We start from the raw sequence: 18,381 nt of genomic DNA, 5'->3' as shown, positions 1-18,381 counted from the left end.
CGTCCACTAGCCAGACTTTTTCGTCTTTCTTATCGACAATTGTTAAGTCTGGGGTGTTATGTTGCAGGTGCTTGTCTGAATTCTGAAGTCCCAGAGCAGTTTAACTTTATCATTTTCTATGACTTTCTCTATTTTATGATCCCACCAGTTCTTGCTTACAGGCAAATGATAGTTCTTGCAGATTTTCCAATGCACCATTGTTGCTATTTTGTCATGCCACTACTTGTAGTCAGTCTGTGCAATCTTCTTGCAGCAGCTTACCAGGTGGTCCACTGTTTCTTCAGCTTCTTTGCATAGGTGGCACTTACTGTCTGTTGCTGTCTTCTCAATTTTGACTTTGTATGCATTTGTCCTTAAGGCTTGGTCTTGTGCAGCCAGAATTAGTCCCTCAGTCTCTTTCTTCAACTTTCCTGCTCTTAGCCATTGCCAGGTCTTGTTATTATCTGCTTTCCCAGCTATTTTTTTTTAATGTACTGGCCATGTAGTACTTTGTCTCCCCATGCCTCTGTTCTATTCTTCATTTGGTCTTTCTTGTAGGCCAGTTTGGTCTCTCCAGTAGTCAGTAAGCCTTCCTGATATACTAATTTCAGTGCATCTTCATCATTGTCCTTCAGTTGTTGTTGTTTTTTTTATTATTATTATTATTATTATTATTATTATTATTATTATTATTATTATTATTATTATTATTATTCCTCCAACATATCTTTTCAGGAAGAGATATATACAGGATGGCACAGCAGTTTCAATAAGATCTAGGAATGAGTCTCAATTGAGCTATAGTTGTACAGAAAATATCCTACTCCAGTATCAACTTCTGTTTAAAAATTAACTTCTTAATTTTCAACTTGTTTTTCTGATCATTGACTTGTCTTTGATTACTGGGTTTTGAGACTGGCAGAAAGATTGTTATAGTACAGGAGGATGCTAACCTGGGGGAGTCCCTCTTCATCACTGGCTTCAGTGCTTATGGACATGGCTTGCATATGGCATGTTGGCGTATTAGCAGAGACAGAAACAGACCATGCAAAACATGGCACCAAAGTGATAGGCAAATCACAGAAAAGGTGGCATTCATTCATAGCCTTGCTACCATCTCCTCCTGTTCATATAGGTGCTGTTAAAAAAGAGATTTGCATTTTTATGTACTAGCTCGACAACTATTCAATCATTATCTTCCATAATGCTGAAGATAAAAGTAACATTTGGCCCAAAATAGAGGGCTCTGGGCTGTGTAGCCCTGAGATTACATTCAGAGGTCTGAGCTGAATTGTCAGTTGAGTTGGCAGGACTAGCAGAAAAGTGTAAGATTCCATTAGCACAAGAGAGAACAAAGACAAAGACATAAAAAAAACTGAGACAGGGAATGACGCTCAAACTAATGCAAGTCTTGGCACCCAAACTAATGCAAGTCTTGCTCATCAGTGCATGTTACAAGAGACAAAGAGCCTGACCACAATGCAGGAAAACAAATAGGAAAGAACATTAGCCAATTATACTCTTCTTATTTGTAGTTAAAGTCCCAATGACAGACTCAGTTCATAACCTCAAATGCAAGCATTTGGGGGGCGGGGGGGACAAAACCCTGTTTTTAGGTTTTTGCATCTGCAAAAATTATACTCTTCTTATTTGTAGTTAAAGTCCCAATGACAGACTCAATTCATAACCTCAAATGCAAGCATTGGGGGGAAACAAAACACTGTTTTTAGGTTTTTGCATCTGCCTATTCAGTAGGTGCCAATTTGAGATTTCAACCTTCTTCAAGTAGTATTGATAAAGGTGGCCTCTTGAGCTTATGGTCTGATTGCACTTCACACATCTTCCTGAGCAAATGTAACTCCAAGGGCTTCAGAAATTAAAGATTAAAGATGTCATTTATTCACTCTTCATGGTAGTGACCACTGGTTTTCTTAGTTGCGAAACTAAGCAAGTCTTCTTTATGTTTGACAGGAATTCAAGAAGTTACATTATAACGCAATCATTATAATATAAACTTAATCTTGAGGACTGAGGTTTTATGTCAAAATTTCTCTTTGCGGTTGCAAAAGTTGATCTTCTGAGAACATCTATCTCTCGATTCCTTTTCACAGCTAGGTGCTAGGTTTTTTGAGAGGGCTTGGTGAAATAGAGTTTAGCACAGAGAAAATTAAAGTGCCAATCAACAGATAGGAGAGTAGATCAGTATGGTGGGAGCAGCCGTGCTAAGCAACAGGGCTGTAAGAAACAGGTGCAGAAGGAGTAAAAAGTAGTGTGCATATCCCCATAACAACTGTTGTAGGAAGGCAACAGTGATACAAGAATTGTAACTTAGGAACCTGGCCATCAGGCCACTAAACCCAGAAAAAGTAAAGCAAAATTTTGGGACCAGGAGCAATTCAAGTTATGGCTCCTTATTCCCAAGGCTGGAACATTTGTCTTCTTAAAAGCAGCCTGTACTTGACAAGCTCTATTATCACATCCTTGCTCTAAAGTTAGCACATTTGGAGAGAAAAGAGCCTTTGCCTTGTCCCTTCTTAAAAGAAAGCAAAGCATTAGCAATTCATGGCCATTCACACCTTCCTCCCTATCCATCTTAACAGAAGCAGCATGCATTTGGAGCCGATCCACTTACTAAGTGTTGAAATTTAATTTTATACCTGCCCCAGGCAAATCAAAGAACATTTTTGCTCGTCTATGTTTCTTTAACTTTTAACAACTTCCAGCTGGCTGCACTGAGTCTGCTTTAAGGCTGATAATCAGAGATGAAGTAAAGACACCTCTGGACTGGACCGCAAGAAAATTATATTGGGACATTTTCAAGATTTAGAATCCTCCTGCCCTATTTTGAGTAGTTAAATCTGGGGGGTACATGCTTTGTTCTCCCCCCCCCCCAAAAGCTACATTTGATATTTGAGCTATTGTCTGATTATGCCTAGGTTAAACCCTGTGATCTAATAATAATGTTAAGAATTATGAAACTGATGCTTGCCCTTACCCAGGAGACCTTGCACAACTAGAATTGTGATTTAGGTTGAACAAATTCTGACCAAGTCAAAATCATCATCACAATAATAAAAACCGCAGCAATGCTTTAGCAGAGGGAGGGTGAATGCTCATGCTGATTGCAGATTTAGCAGTGTGAGATACTCAGGAAGTGGGATAGTCCCGTCTAGGAGTTACAACTGCTCCATTATCTCATATTCATGGAGGTGCAATGGAATACACCAGCAAGGCTTCCTGAACACTTTTTCAACATGGGATGCTGATTGATAGGCATAAAGGAAATTCCCAGATAACCAGGATCAGATCCTGCCAATATCTAGTTTTCAGTTGCCCAGGATTCCCAGTAGATGCTGTACAATTTCTTCCCAGTTAACTAGAGAATAGATGCCCAAGGTGCAACCATATCCCACTGACCACAGTGAGGACACTAGTAGATGAATTGGTCAGCTGCTACAGTAGCAGCTAAATAGCCCTGCCTGCCAATGGCTATTGCTGTGGCAGCTGATGCTGAGGGTTGGTTGAGAATTTGCTGTCATGGCTATCAGCTTGTGAAAGCGAATCCTGCCTTTCCACCATTGCTTGATGCTAATTCTTTATCTCCTGAAGAATCTTGACCATTTCATCCTTCCACAGCTGCAGGAAAGTTTATTCCCCTTTTATGTCTGGAACATACAAGACCTCTCCCTGAACAGCTCTAATCACTTCCAGTTCCCACCCTTCAGCTACATTCTTTCAAACTTATGAAGACTGGTGGTTTCCATAAATTGGAATATTGGATGCATGAAGCTCTTCATGTGCTGCTGGGGAGATTTCACAAGGAAAGCATCTGGCTAAAGAGGCACTTATGGGACCAGCGTTCTCATAAAATATTACACTTAAACCCATATGAAAAGAAAGCCATAAGCCAACATGCCCATGAAGTCAAAAAGACCTTGACTATGTTAATATTGTCAGTCAGCATGAAAATGTTATGAACTTCTCTTGAAATGAAAACCATCCTTCCACCATGTGGTTGCTGGCATTCACCACTTCTCTATACAGAATGTCTATGGAGACTCTCAGTCATCCAGCTTATGGTTGTCCCAAAGGTTCTTTTTCAAAAGGCGACTGGACTGGAGTTTTTCCTTGAAGACATTTTGTTTCTCTTTCGAGAAGCTCCTAAGTGAAGAAGAGAGGAAGCAAAATGCCTTCAAGGAAAAACAAGTCCAGCTGCCTTTTGAAAAAGCACCTTTGACATCTTTATGCAGAAGAGCCAACTGGGTGGACTGTCTTCTGTGTCCCAACACTCTCCCAACAAAAAACCTGATTTTGCATTATCTCCATTTTCCCCTACTTTGGTCCCCAAAGGTGACGTGTAAATTTTGAATGAGTGCTGCCTGAAATATTTCCCTCAAGTACTTCCCATGTACTCCATACAAGGAGAGCAGAACAAGGTGATGGACAAGGGCCTAGTAGTCTTAGGAGCCATTTGTTCTTCTTCTGAAGAGAAAATCATAGGAGGAGGTAAATGATGCCACATACTACCTCACAAATGAACCAGGCAGTGCGATCCACACTATTTCCACTTTGTGCTGCACAAAGTGCAATTTTGACTTTATTGTGGCTTCACAATTCATCCTTTGTTGTCAACATCTCCCTCTTCTTCAAAGCTCAGAGAAAAGAGGATGATGGCAACATTTTTCTTTTCTCAAAAGCTCTCTTCACTTCTTTGGTATCTTTCTCTCTAACAGAAGGCTTCTTGACTTCCCTTTATGCCACAGGATTGGTGTATTGGCCAATGTGAGTGACGAAAGTTCATCCCCATCAGCATTCTCTGTATACAGACATGAAATCACAACATTATGGTATGTAACAAGCCTAAAGCCAGCAGAAAAAGCCCATCACATCCAGAAATCCCTTCCAAAGTTTTAATGATTCAATTCATTCCTTCAGAGTGAGACCCTCCTTTCCCTCAGGATCAGTGCGATGATTTGATTGAAATGTTACCAGGTTGAAACACCTCTTTGAATATTTCCACAGCATTACTAAATTACCATATACATTATTAAGACAAGATCCCAAGGGATGAGTATCAAATCCTCATGTTAAATTTCAGTCTCAGACAGCCTATGATTTTTTTTTTCTTTTTATAAAAAAATGTGCTGCTATAAAATTTTATGGTGCTGTCTGCTCATGTAATTAGGAACTAGAAAAAGAATCAAAAATTTTCATCAAAACCTTTAATATGCTATTTATCAAAGTAAGCAAATGGCATTTTTACATCCACAGATACACATTTTGTATGAAACTGTTGCTGATTTTTATAGCCTTCTCGGTTTGGAAATTATGCTGAAATATAGCATAGATCTGATAGTCAATGTAAAGATAAAAGAAAATCAAATAGGCCCAGGATACTACTTTCTATTCCTCATGTCGATCCACCCAAGTCTATTCAAGTGATACTTCAGCACCACTGCTGCCAAATTTGCCACAGGCCTTTTCAACAAGTCAAATCTGCAATAGTGGTATATTATTCATGTGGCTGCCGGTCTAACTACAGGACTGTGCCCAGGGTGTTAAATTGAAGGCTGGGATAGAAAAGCCAGCTTGGCATCTTGCTATCTCCCTGGAATTCTCTTCTGGAGGATTTGCCCAGGCTGATTTTTTTTTATTTCAGCTATAGACCAGGAAATTCACGGAACTATAAACAGCTTCAATCACTAAACAACGATCTCGTGGAGAGAGAGAAAAGGAGAGCTCTTGGCAGAAGGATTCATGAGTTGTCCATGGATGATTTGCCAAGTCTAAGACAAATCGCTGATGTGATCCATGATGGGCTCTGTTAGTCACAGCTGAACCCTCTGTATTTGCTGACTAGCAAGCTCTTATACTATGCTTCTATTTTTCTTTCTCTCTCTCCTTATCTTTTGCCACACAAGGAACAAGCCTAAAACTTTCCAACCCGCAATTTAAAAATTACCACTGGATATTTTCCTATCAGTTATAGATTTTTCTAATGCCATGCAACACATTATATAGAAAACTACACCTCGCTTTAGCTTTCCTCAGTTACTCAGCCTAGAATTTCTGGATTTGGGCAGGCAAAACCTAACACTTCTGCTTGTTTTGTTTTTAATTACATGTTATTAATATGTTATCTTTTTATTATTTTATAGTGGAAGGTGCATTTATTACCATGATTGTTATTATTATTTTTTATTAGCAGCATGCATTAATTTTTATGTTTTATGTTGTGTACAACTTTACCCTGTAAGTTATTTTGCATTGCAGGTAACATAGGCTGCAGCCTAAAAACTGATGCTAAATTAATTCATAAAAAAGTACTCATGACTAATCATTTTGTATTGATTTTCCCACCTGTATACTTTCACAGCATATACAAAAGTTCAGAAGTATAACAAGTATTTATGATAGGCTGTTTCCACATTAATTGGAAATTCCAATTAAGTTGGAAGCTTAAAAATCCCAATATTCTCTGATAAAAGGGCATAAATTATTTCTATCTTATTAATAAGAGGAGGGATCCTTTCAGGTTAATCTAATTGTTCTGGCTAGTATTATGAGTTTGAGAGCCATTTAATAATATTAGGCTTACTGGTTTAACAATCCAAGGTTAATGCAATCTTATCTCAACATTATAATGACTTCACCGTTATCAAAGGATGAATTCCAATAAGAAAATAATTGCCCAAATCAAGCAATTTACACATTGCTCTACACATCAGCATAATTAACAAATCAGGAAGAAATACTTAAAAATCTAACACATTTTGAGTTTGCAACAGTTTGCTGCTAAAACTCATTTTTATGCAGAGAAGAAAAACTAGGAACAAATGTGTTGTCTATTAGGATTATTATACTTCTCTCTTTCTTTCCCTTTCTCTCTCTTGTGTATTTCTGCCATGCCTATTATATGGATGACAAGTCACCCATAGGAACCTGGGGCAGCTTCAGTATGTAGAGACACTCCCCCCCCCACCCAATGACACTGCTCTTTACAAATTGTATGGTACATTTATGAATAATAGCAGCTTGTAGGTGAACTTGGATGGCAGCCAGCTCAGCTGCAGCTGCCAATAAAACATATTTAGTTCCCTGTAAGATCTCTACTACTGGAACCTGATAGCTTGAATTTCCAGGATGTCAATGGGAAGAGTCTCAATAAATCACTTTTCTTTCATAATTTGATATATTCATTTAGGAAAAACAAGTCACATGGACATAACACGGACCAGCCATAGATTCAACATTGCTCTGTTCTGGTCTCAGTGCTCTTCAACATCTTCACTAGTGATTTAGATGAGGAGACAGATGGAGAACTCATCAAATTTACAGATGACACCAAGCTGGCAGGAATAGCCAGGGCTTTTTTTGTCATAGAATGCTCAGAACGGAGTTCCGGCACCTTTTTTTGGATGGAACTTTGTAGGGTAAGCAAGGCGGGTTGTATGACGTGTGTGAGTTCTGGCACCTTTTTCTTTTACAAAAAAAGCACTGGGAATAGCCAACACTCCAGAAGGTAGACTTAAGATACAGAAGGATCTTGAAGGACTTGAACATTTGGTACTATCTAACGAAATGAAATTCAATGGTGAAAAAAGTAAGGTTCTACATTTAGGCAAGAAAAACCAAATGCACAGGTATAGTATAGGTGGTACCTTGCTCAATAGTAATAACCAGGTTTTTTTTTTTCCTCATAGAATGCTCAGAACGGCATTCCAGCACCTTTTTTTGCAAAAAAAAAAAAAAAAAAGCTCCCTCTATTGCAGGGATAGCCAATCTTGGCTCTTTTTTTATGACTCATGGACTTCAACTCCCAGAAATCCTGAGCCAGTCACGCTGAGGGGAAAGAGAGAGGTTTCCAAGCTGAGCCATGCTGGCTCAGGAATTCTGGGAGTTGAAGTCCTTGAGTCATAAAAGAGCCTGCACTAGAGGAGTACATTAAAATTATTTACAGGATTACTTCTTTAGGAACTAAACTTTTAGAATCTAAAACAGCTAATTCAAAAAAGCCAACAGAAAAGAACCTCACATTTTTCATCCGGTTCTGTTTTTTGGAAGGTAGAATTAGATAACAAAATAATCTATTTCCTATGTTAACATCTCTGCAATGAAATCAATAAAGGTAACAGGAAAGAAATGAGAAACATTTTTCTCAATGTAATATGTCTAATTTAGCTGATGGTAGAGAAAAAAAGTATTTTTTGTAAATACTCTTGAAAACTATTTTGAATCTATAACCATCTATTACAACTAAACCACTTTCAATTAAACAATTCTTAAGAATGAAATATTCTTAATTTGGACTTTACTTTTACTGTTTGGACTGTTATGTGTTTTGAAAAATAGATTATTTAGAATCTAGTTATGTTACACTTCAGTCTTTAAATAATTAACCTAGTATATACATAACAATATATGATGTTTTCCCTGGTGAGCTTAACATCAATAACAACATTTATTAAAAAGGCTAAAATAATTTCTGGTGGTATTATCTGTACATTTAAATTTTGTTTAGTCACAATCTTTCACTGTGCAATGTTGCACAGGCAAGTTGTCTGCAGTGAAGGCAGGAACTTTGCACCCCTCCCTGCTGCCCAACTACACCATCTCAACTAGGTAAGTAAGATATTATTTGCAAATAGGATGGTAATAAACAATTTAGGCTGCATTTACATCAGGGCTTTTCAACCTTTTCAGAAACTCTACCACTTTTAGGACATGACAATATTCAAGCACCACCAGTGCTTAACAAGGTGTCAAAAACTTGATGACTAAAAAAAAAGGGCGGGGGTATTTTGGGTTTCATTGGTTAGATTCATTTATTGTTATAGAAATGGCTAGTTTATAATATTATACAAAAGCAAAATGTTGAGGTTCAATGTTAATGCTTCCTTCTACTCCTGTAACAGAGGAAGTCAGAAGTTAGTGCCTTTTCTTTTTCCCTTCTCCCCCTCACTTTTCCCTTTTTCTCTCACCCTTCACTCACAAAAGCCCCCCAATCACTCACACTTTGCTCACAAAAGCCCCCCCAATCACTCACACTTTGCTCACAAAATCCTCCAGTCACTCTCACTCACTCCTCCATCTCTTTCAAAGGCACCTCATTCAGTCTCTCCCCCACTCACTCCTTCTCTTTCAAAGGCCTCTTGTTTGCTTGCTCACTTACTGCCCCGTCGCTTCCAAATGCCATTTGCTCGTTCACTCACTCACTTACTGCCCCATTGCTTCCAAACGCTTCCAAACACCACTTGCTCGCTCACTGACTTACTGCATTTGAAAGCGACAGGGCAGTAAGTGAACAAATGCCGGTGCCGGAGGCCATCAGCTGTTTGGTGCCGGAGACCACTGCCATGAGGAACACAGCTCTGGGTCAGAGTTTGGAGCAGCTCCGGGTGGGGGCTCAGCATGGGCTGCGGCATAGCAACTGCAGGGAGGGGAATCCCCATGGCGGCTGTTGGGAGGGGAATCCCTGCAGCATTTGGCTCCGAGCCACAGGGGCGGGGGTGCAAAGGATGGGCGGCGACACCGTAACAAGACACCGGCATCGCTCCCAGTGACAGCACCTCTGAGTTCTGGCACCTTTTTTTCTTAGAAAAAAAAAGCACTGGTAATAACTGTGAGAGGGATTTCGGAGTCTAGTGGACAATCACTTAAATTAAAGGAATGGTTGCTGGAATTGGGTATGTCAAGTTTAATGAAGAGAAGATTGAGGGGTGACATGATAGCAGTGTTCCAATATCTCAGGGGTTGCCTCAAAGAAGAGGGAGTCAAGCTATTCTCCAAAGCACCTGAAGGCAAGACAAGAAGCAACAGATGGAAACTAATCCAGGAGAAAAGCAACCTAGAACTAAGGAGAAATTTCCTGACAGAACAATTAATCAGTGGAACAACCAGCCTGCAAAATTTATTTTTTTTAATTATGTTTTTCATTTTAATCCCATTTATATCCCGCTCTTCTCCGAAGACTCAGGGCGGCTTCCAATTTAAGCACAAACCAATGTGCTTAGCAGTAGCCTTCATTCTATGTATATGCCTGCTTATTAGGGATTTCACCTCCCCCAAGCGGCATTATTACAAAGTCAGCTTATTGCCCCCAACAATCTGGGTCCTCATTTTACCTACCTCGGAAGGATGGAAGGCTGAGTCAACCTTGAGCCTGGTGGGATGCGAACCTGCACTAATTGCAGGCAGCTGGTGTTACTTAAGGAGGAATTAGCCCACTGCTCCACCAAGGCTCTTTTAAAGCTGTGAATGCTCCAACATTGGAAGTTTTTTAAGAAGTGACTGGACAGTTATTTGTCTGAAATGGTATAGGGTTTCCTGCCTGAGCAGGGGGTTGGATTAGATGACCTCCAAGGTCCCTTCCAACTTTATTATTATTATTGTTGTTGTTGTTGTTGTTACATCCCTCATCAGTTACAATGGCCACAGTATTCTGACGCCTCCCTTGGAATGTTTGTCTTAAAGTCGTGGTACTTAAAACAACCATCCCGTACTTTTCAGTTAAGCTTCTGAATTACAGTTTGTTGAATCTTTATCGTGAGTGTTTTTTCCCCCTCATTTTCACGGTTGCAAAATCACCAGTCACACCATCATAACTTCTTTGTTTTGCATGTATGTTCTCCTCTGAGAGTAAGGTCAAATAGTTCAACCTATTCTTCCAAAGCATTGAACTGCAAGCAATTCTTAATAAGTTTACAATTACTAAAATTTGTTTCCCTATAGGCAACAGATATTTGGCAAGGCAGTGAACATTCTCCAACAAATGAATTTCTGAAGATACCCAGAATGTAAACTCTTGGAATAAATATAATTGAAGTGTTGAAATACATTGCTCATTATTCTTTCAGATGTGGATAGATTTCAGTGTTTCTTGATTTATAAAAGCAACATTCTTATAACATGGCAGTAAGGTAATTATGAGATGATTGTTTATCTTTATGGCATCAAATAGAAGGAATGATATAATATCTGAAGAATATGTTGATGAATTTAAGATTTTGAAAAAAATGAGGTTCTCTGGCAGCCCCTTACATTAAACTGAATGATCAATATAGTTGTTGGACTACAGACTGGATTATAGCACCCTATAGCTGGACTGCACAAATATCTTGAATAATTACAGAACCAGTTTATAAGAGGTTATGCAATAATAAGCACCAAATTAAACATTTGTGGAAATTTGCGGAAAAGAATCAGACCAGTTTAATTATCTTTTGCCTTGTTATTGAATATTTATTTATTTTCATGAAGAGAAAAGCATAAAGAAATTCAGCCCAGGGCCAGTATAAGTAACACAGGCTGCTACAGTTGATTATTAATAAAGGGGGGAAAAACAAGACTATCTTTCTGGAATAGTAAGAACCACCCAACTGGGTTCAATTTCTTTAAATATTCAGAATAGCTTTAAAGAATGAAAAAAAAACCAGAGGGAACACCTACAAGCTTGTCTGAATTTGAAATTTTTATAACACAAAATTCAGAACATTTGCCAGGTTTTATTTATAAATCGCTGGTATAAAATGACTCAGAATCTCAGCAGGTTAAACCCTGTAGGATCAAATGAAAGCAAAATTTAGATACAATAATAAATATATAACTATGGGAGTTTCAGTGAAAGAAAAATATTAAATAATACCATTAGAGAAAACTGATATGAGATGTTTTGTCATGGCATATCACTCCAGTACTGGTTGCTAAAATAGTTTATTTTCTAAAAATGGATGGAAATGAAGCACTCAGATTAGATAATTTTACCCAACTTTGACGGGCAATATTGTAAAGCTCAACAATTTTCGGGGAAAAAAATGATAGGATGAAAAATTAAAAGCTGGTATTTTTTCTATTAGATATTACGAAATTATATTTCCACAAAGAACTTTGTATTAATTTTGATCATGCTAACTCCTGTAAAAAATATATACTTGTGTCCTTCTGCAGAGGAATAGATAATTAAGCTGTAAAAGCACCCTTGTCTAAAGAAAAATCTTTGTATTTAAAAAGTAAATCTGTAATAGAATTTCATTCAATCTGGAAAACACTGTTGAATTCTGACTTGCTGCTGGTTTATACTACATCCCAACTTTGAATCCTTTTTGATATAAATATTTAATTTCTCAGACAGAAATTACTATAATTTTGAATTTTATTTTATAATTTAGTCTCTTTTGACTATTGCAGTTGATATTTATTACTTGGATTTTAATAATACAGTATATAGTAGTTTTTGCAATGATATAGTACGGTCAGTTAATTAAATTAATTAATGAAATATTTTAACCTAATTCTCTGATGCTTGTAAACTCCATGTTTATTGTCTTTGTGTTTTAGTTTTTCTTTCTAAGCTTCCTCCTCCTCCTCCATCCTCCTCCTCCTCCTCCTCCTCCTCCTCCTCCTCCTCCTCCTCCTCCTCCTCCTCCTCCTCTTCTTCTTCTTCTTCTTCTTCTTCTTCTTCTTCTTCTTCTTCTTCTTCTTCTTCTTCTTCTTCTTCTTCTTCTTTTTTCGGTTTGTTGGTTTTCTTTTCTCAAGAAGGAGGAGAAGGAAGAAAAATATTTGTTACTGTTGGAGTACCTTCTTGTTTAGATCCTGTGTCTATATGGTAGACAGCAACAATTACATCTTTTCTGGCTACTGATAAATCAGGGATAGGTGAGAACAAACCTGAGGGTTTTCTTATGATTTCAGCTATATTTCACAGATCTGAAAGGAGCTTGCCCATTGCTGTGATCCATAGTTTAATTCTGCATTTGATCTAAAAAAAACCTTCCCTTTATAAAACACTGTAGTCCCTATTTGTGGTAGCACTGGGGTGACTGGATGAGCTGAGCATTTCCTGGCTGGATGCCTTTTCTGATGCCTACACAGAGTTCACAGCAGAGGTTTTTTTTTTTCTTTGCACCCTAGGAGAGAAACATCTGCCGATACCTAGGATTGAACTCTCAACCTTCCAAATGGGAGCTGAGTGTCTTCACCACTAGGCCTTCACACTGCTCATAACTGTGCATTTAATCTCATAAAATAAAATCATCTTAGTTTATCATGGGAATGTATCCACTTGGATTTTTCTTCGTTCTGTCTTGAGTTCAGTGATGAGACCTAATCCTTTAGCAATGACTTTGGCTTCCTTGAGATTTGGCTAGTAATCACTCAACTGTTGGATTCTTACAATTGGCTGTTCATATATTGCATTCTTTCTTCTTATAATTAGTATTTCTTGTATAATTTCTTTAGCTCAGGGTAGTAGGATAATCCTGGCATTACAATATAGGCCTGGATGGCACCAATAATTTGATTATGCAAAATTCACAACTGTTGATAAAGTTTTTTTTTCTCCCAAAGTTAAATAGGCATTATGAAATGGAGTGAAATATAATGTTGGAACATTCTAATCTTCAATTATCTCTCTCCATGTTGTTTCCAACACAATAGTTCATGGTGCCTTCATATTCAAATTAAGCAGCTTGACACGATCATAATTGCTATGACCTCTCTATTGTTACAGTGAGGTGCCGACATCTGTACATAGTAAGCATCTGGTGGGTACATCTGCTTAGTTATTAAATATGTAGCCAGGCCCAAGGCTTAATGCCAAAACTTTGAATAAAAAGGTTGATCAAATGTTAATTGCAATTACATTGTTCTTTGATACTTGCCTCGGCTTTTCTGTCTTTGAGAAGTTATGATTTAAAATGTACAGATGTAATGTTTGCACTAATTTGTGTGTTACTCATACTAATATTATGCTTTCAAACTTTCTTTAAAATATGTTCTGAAAAATGTGAAAAATATAAGACATTTTGATGCCTTGATAACTTTTGATATGGTCAAAAAAGCTTTAAACTTTCTCTCCTATATAGCTGTAAATATTATGAAACTGATTTCAGAAAGGTTTTTAATGAAGAAAATTGTTGTGAATGAAATATTGCATTTATAGCAAAGAATTTTTATCTGTTTATGCATCATATCAGCTGCCATATAAATCAAACTACAAACTCTCAACCTAATACTTGGCTTTAAACTTTTGATGACCATAAACTGCAGATGCAAATAGTGCATTAGTTGAATAAATGGGAATGCTTTTCCCTTGTTCACACTAATCTGAAAATGATCTTTCCAGATTATTTTTATGGGACAAAAAGACAAAATTATATTCTTTTTGCAGCACATTCCTTTAGCTTACAAAACTTTTTTTTTCCTTTATGTTTCTTTAGTAAACAGAACAAGATAAAAAGGAAAAGGTGATTGAAAAGACCAAAGGATATATATGAAACTACATGTGTTTGCAAGTGTGTGCAGCCGATAAAATAATCTTAAATATTAAGAACAAAGCATTGAACTTTGACCTGACAAGATAACTTTGATCAGTCTTTCCCCTACTTCTGTAAAGAGCAAATTCATTAGCAGAGAGCTAATTCATATCAATCCGAAATTGTAAATCTGGAGTAACTCTGTCTTTCTATTCTAAAAGAGTAATATTGTCTTCATTTTCAGATAGCCCAAATTGTCTGTTGGGACCATTGACACAACCATGTGTTCAAGTCATTCTGAAAAAGTAGCAAGGAGGGGACCAACCATATTTCCAAGAGAATGACATCCCAAAGAGGGGGACCTATTACTCTGGATCTAGGATTCCCACAGGATTTTAGTCCTCTTATTTTTCATGGCCTTCTATGGAATCTCCAATGTGGACTTTGGAGGCTTAAATTTTTTTAAGAAAAAAAATTCCAAAACAAAACACAAGTTAATTATATATATATATATATATATATATATATATATATATATATATATATATATATATATATATATATATATATATATATATATATATATATATATATATATATATATATATATATATATATATATATATATATATATATATATATATATATATATATATATATATATATATATATATATACATACTAATTCCATTTATATCCCGCCCTTCTCCGAAGACTCAGGGCGGCTTACAAGCTTAGCAGTAGCCTTCATTCTATGTATATGCCTGCTTATTAGGGCTTTCACACACACACCAGTATGCTGATGATACCCAACTTTTTCTTTCCACCCCGAACCAACCCAGTGATGCCCTCGCCGTGATGTCCCGGTGCCTGGAGGCGGTCCAGGTCTGGATGGGGAGAAACAGGCTTCATCTCAATCCCGCCAAGACTGAGTGGCTGTGCATATCGGCATCTCGGGTCAACCAGACTATTCCATCTCTAACGATGGGGGGTGAGGTGTTACCCCCCCGTTGATAGGGCTCGCAACTTGGGCGTCCTCCTGGATTTACGACTCAATTTTGAAGACCACATAGGAGCCGTGACCAGGGGGGCTTTTGCCCAGGTTCGCCTGGTGCGCCAGTTGCGTCCCTATCTGGACCGAGATGCCCTACACACAGTTACTCATGCGCTCGTGACCTCCCGTTTGGACTACTGCAACGCTCTCTACATGGGGCTGCCCTTGAGGACCACTCGGAGGCTTCAACTGGTGCAGAATGCGGCCGCGTGAGTTGTAATGGGGGTCTCCCGATACTCCCATGTAACACCTCTACTCCGCGAGCTGCATTGGCTTCCGGTTGCCCTCCGGGTGAAATTCAAGGTGCTGGTCATTACCTATAAAGCCCTACATGGCTTGGGTCCGGGGTATTTGAGGGAACACCTGCTGCCAGCATCAAATGCCCTTCGTCCAGTGCGCTCCCACAGGGAGGGTCTGCTCAGGGTCCCACCGGTAAGAAATTGCCGGCGGGTAACACCCAGGGATAGGGCCTTCTCAGTGGGGGCGCCTGCCCTCTGGAACCAGCTGCCAGTGGAGCTGAGGACTGCCCCCGACCTCCGTTCATTCCGCCGGGGCCTGAAGACCTGGCTCTTCGAGCTCTCTGGCCCAGGCTGAGGAGTAATTTATTTTAATTGGGGTTTTAATTGCACAGGGTTAAGTTTAATCTTTTTAAAATTGGTTTTAACTTTTGTATTGTTGGTTTTTAATTCCCTGTAAACCGCCCTGAGTCCTCAGGGAAAGGGCGGTATATAAATGTAATAAAATAAAATAAAAATAAATTATTACAAAGTCAGCTTAATTGCCCCCAACAATCTGGGTCCTCATTTTACCTACCTCGGGAGGATGGAAGGCTGAGTCAACCTTGAGCCTGGTGGGATGCGAACCTACACTAATTGCAGGCAGCTGGTGTTACTTAAAGAGGCATTAGCCCACTGCTCCACCAAGGCTCATATATATATAATTTATGCATAAAAACGACTTCCGGTGGTGACGCGACGCCGAAGACAGCCGTTTTTGGGCTGCCCGCTCCGCAGCTGTGTTTTTCCATCGTAAACAGCGCTGATCAGCTGTTTAGATGGATTTGAAGCCCCCTCCTCAGGAGAAGAGGAGGGGGTGAGGCCCCAGGTAGGGGTTGAGCTCTCCGGGGCCGCTGGAGCTGAGAGCTTGGGCGGCTGAAGGATGAGCCCCCCCGAAGCCTGGGTTGCTCCGAGCTGCGCAGCGCCTCTGCTCCGGGATTTTTGGAGCAGAGCCAGGCGTTAGCAACCACCCCTGCCAAAAGGAAATACTTTTGATTATCAAGACGCAGGCAGAGCGGTACAGGAGGTCAAGGTGAAGTGGACTCTTTATTTTTACTCTCTAGCTCAATGGATTTTATAGCTTTAAAGTGAAAGTGCGTAATAAGTGAAAGTGGGGGAAGATGGCGGCTAAAACTTCTAAAGCTCTTCGGAATGCGGGGTCTTCCCTGGTGCAGGAGACCTCATTGCAAGCTTTGCTTCCTCCTGCATCTCCCCCGGTATTGATGCTGAAGGATTTACAAGATGCTCTTGGAAAGCATGCACAATTGATGTCTGATATGATGGATGAAAAGTTGAAAAAGCTGGAGGAGAAAATGGAAGAGAAAATGGAGAAATTGGAGAAGAAGATGGAAGAGAAGTTGAGAGCAATGAGGGTGGACATCTTGTCTATGGTTGAATCCGTAGCTGAATGTGTGCAACAGCTGGATGTAAAAGTGGAGGATCTCAGTCAAAAGAACTCTATATTAGAAGCAAAGGTATTAGAAAATGAAAATATAAGGGATAAAATGGACGGAGAATTGAGCCTTGTTCAGTATCATCAGATGCAGTATGCTATTAGAATCAGGGGTTTAAAGGAGAATAGTAAAGAAGATTTAAAGCAGCTGATTTCTGAGGCTCTGGAAGGGGTACTGGGCCAGCCAGCATCTGAAATTGAGGGAAATATGGACAAAGTTTTTCGTGTAAATTCATGGATTGCAAGACAGAGGAAGTTACCCAGAGATGTGGTGGTCTATTTTACAAAGAGAGTAATTAGAGATGAAGTTATTCAAGCTGCTTATGATACTAAATTGGTAGTGGCTGAGCAAGAAGTTTTGGTTTTAAAAGAGATCCCTCCGAAGATCCTAAGGAGAAGGAAAGATTTTGCATTTCTAGTACAGGAACTTAAGAAACGTGATATTAAGTTTAGATGGGAGATTCCAGTTGGATTGGTGGCGACGCATGAAGGTAAAAGACATCGTTTGGTTACTGTGGCTCAGGCACGTGATTTTTATAGTAATGTGTTAAAAGCAACCCCCTTATGTTTTTTGGAAGCTGCAAAAGGATACGGTGTGGGAAAGTTTCAAGATGTTGCAGATAGACAGACAGAGGACAATGGTGTTGGAGGGGATCAAGTCACAGTCTCATCGGTTGCTGCAGGAGGCCAGAAGATGACGCGTGCCGCCCTAAGAAGAGTGAGACGAGAGCAAGAGCAAGACCAGCAGAAAGTTATGGAATCTCCAAAGCGTGCTTACAGTGAAGATTTGGGAGGGGAGCGGTCTAAAGAGGTTTTGGGGGTCATGACAGATGTGCTCCAAAAGTTTTGGGGTGTTAAGATTGCTGATTAAATTTTTAAATTAGAATGTCAATGGAGTAAAATTATTATAGAGGAGAAAGAAAGTTTTTTTTAATATTTTACACAATTTAAGATTGATGTTATTTGCTTGCTAGAAAAGTATATTAGGGTTATGGACTTAAAGTATGTGTTGAACTAAGAATGGGTACGCAAGCTCCTAATTAACAACAAGTTGTCTTAGAGACTGCCTAAACCTTCTTTTTATATTCTTTTTATTTGAACTCAAGGATGATTTGGAACGGCGAGACATTTGGCGTGATACATGCAAGAACTATTTTTGATCATAGTTTAGTTTGGTCGGAGATTATTAAGGTTAACAGAGATAGGCGCTTTTGGCGCGTAACTGAGAATTTGTTTAGAAATTAGAGAAAGGTGGGAGAATGCAAATAGCAGGTGAAAGTTTTTTTTTCTTTTTTTTTGAAATTAATATGAATAAGGACTGGGATTAAGAAAATTTATTTTGAGTAAAGTTCCTTTTCTGTTTTTCTC

Source organism: Vipera berus (assembly GCF_964194415.1).
Source record: "Vipera berus genome assembly, chromosome: 2".
NCBI classification, from domain to species: Eukaryota; Metazoa; Chordata; class Lepidosauria; order Squamata; family Viperidae; genus Vipera; species Vipera berus.
The sequence above is the reverse complement of the archived record's forward strand: the minus strand, read 5'-3'. Positions refer to the sequence as shown.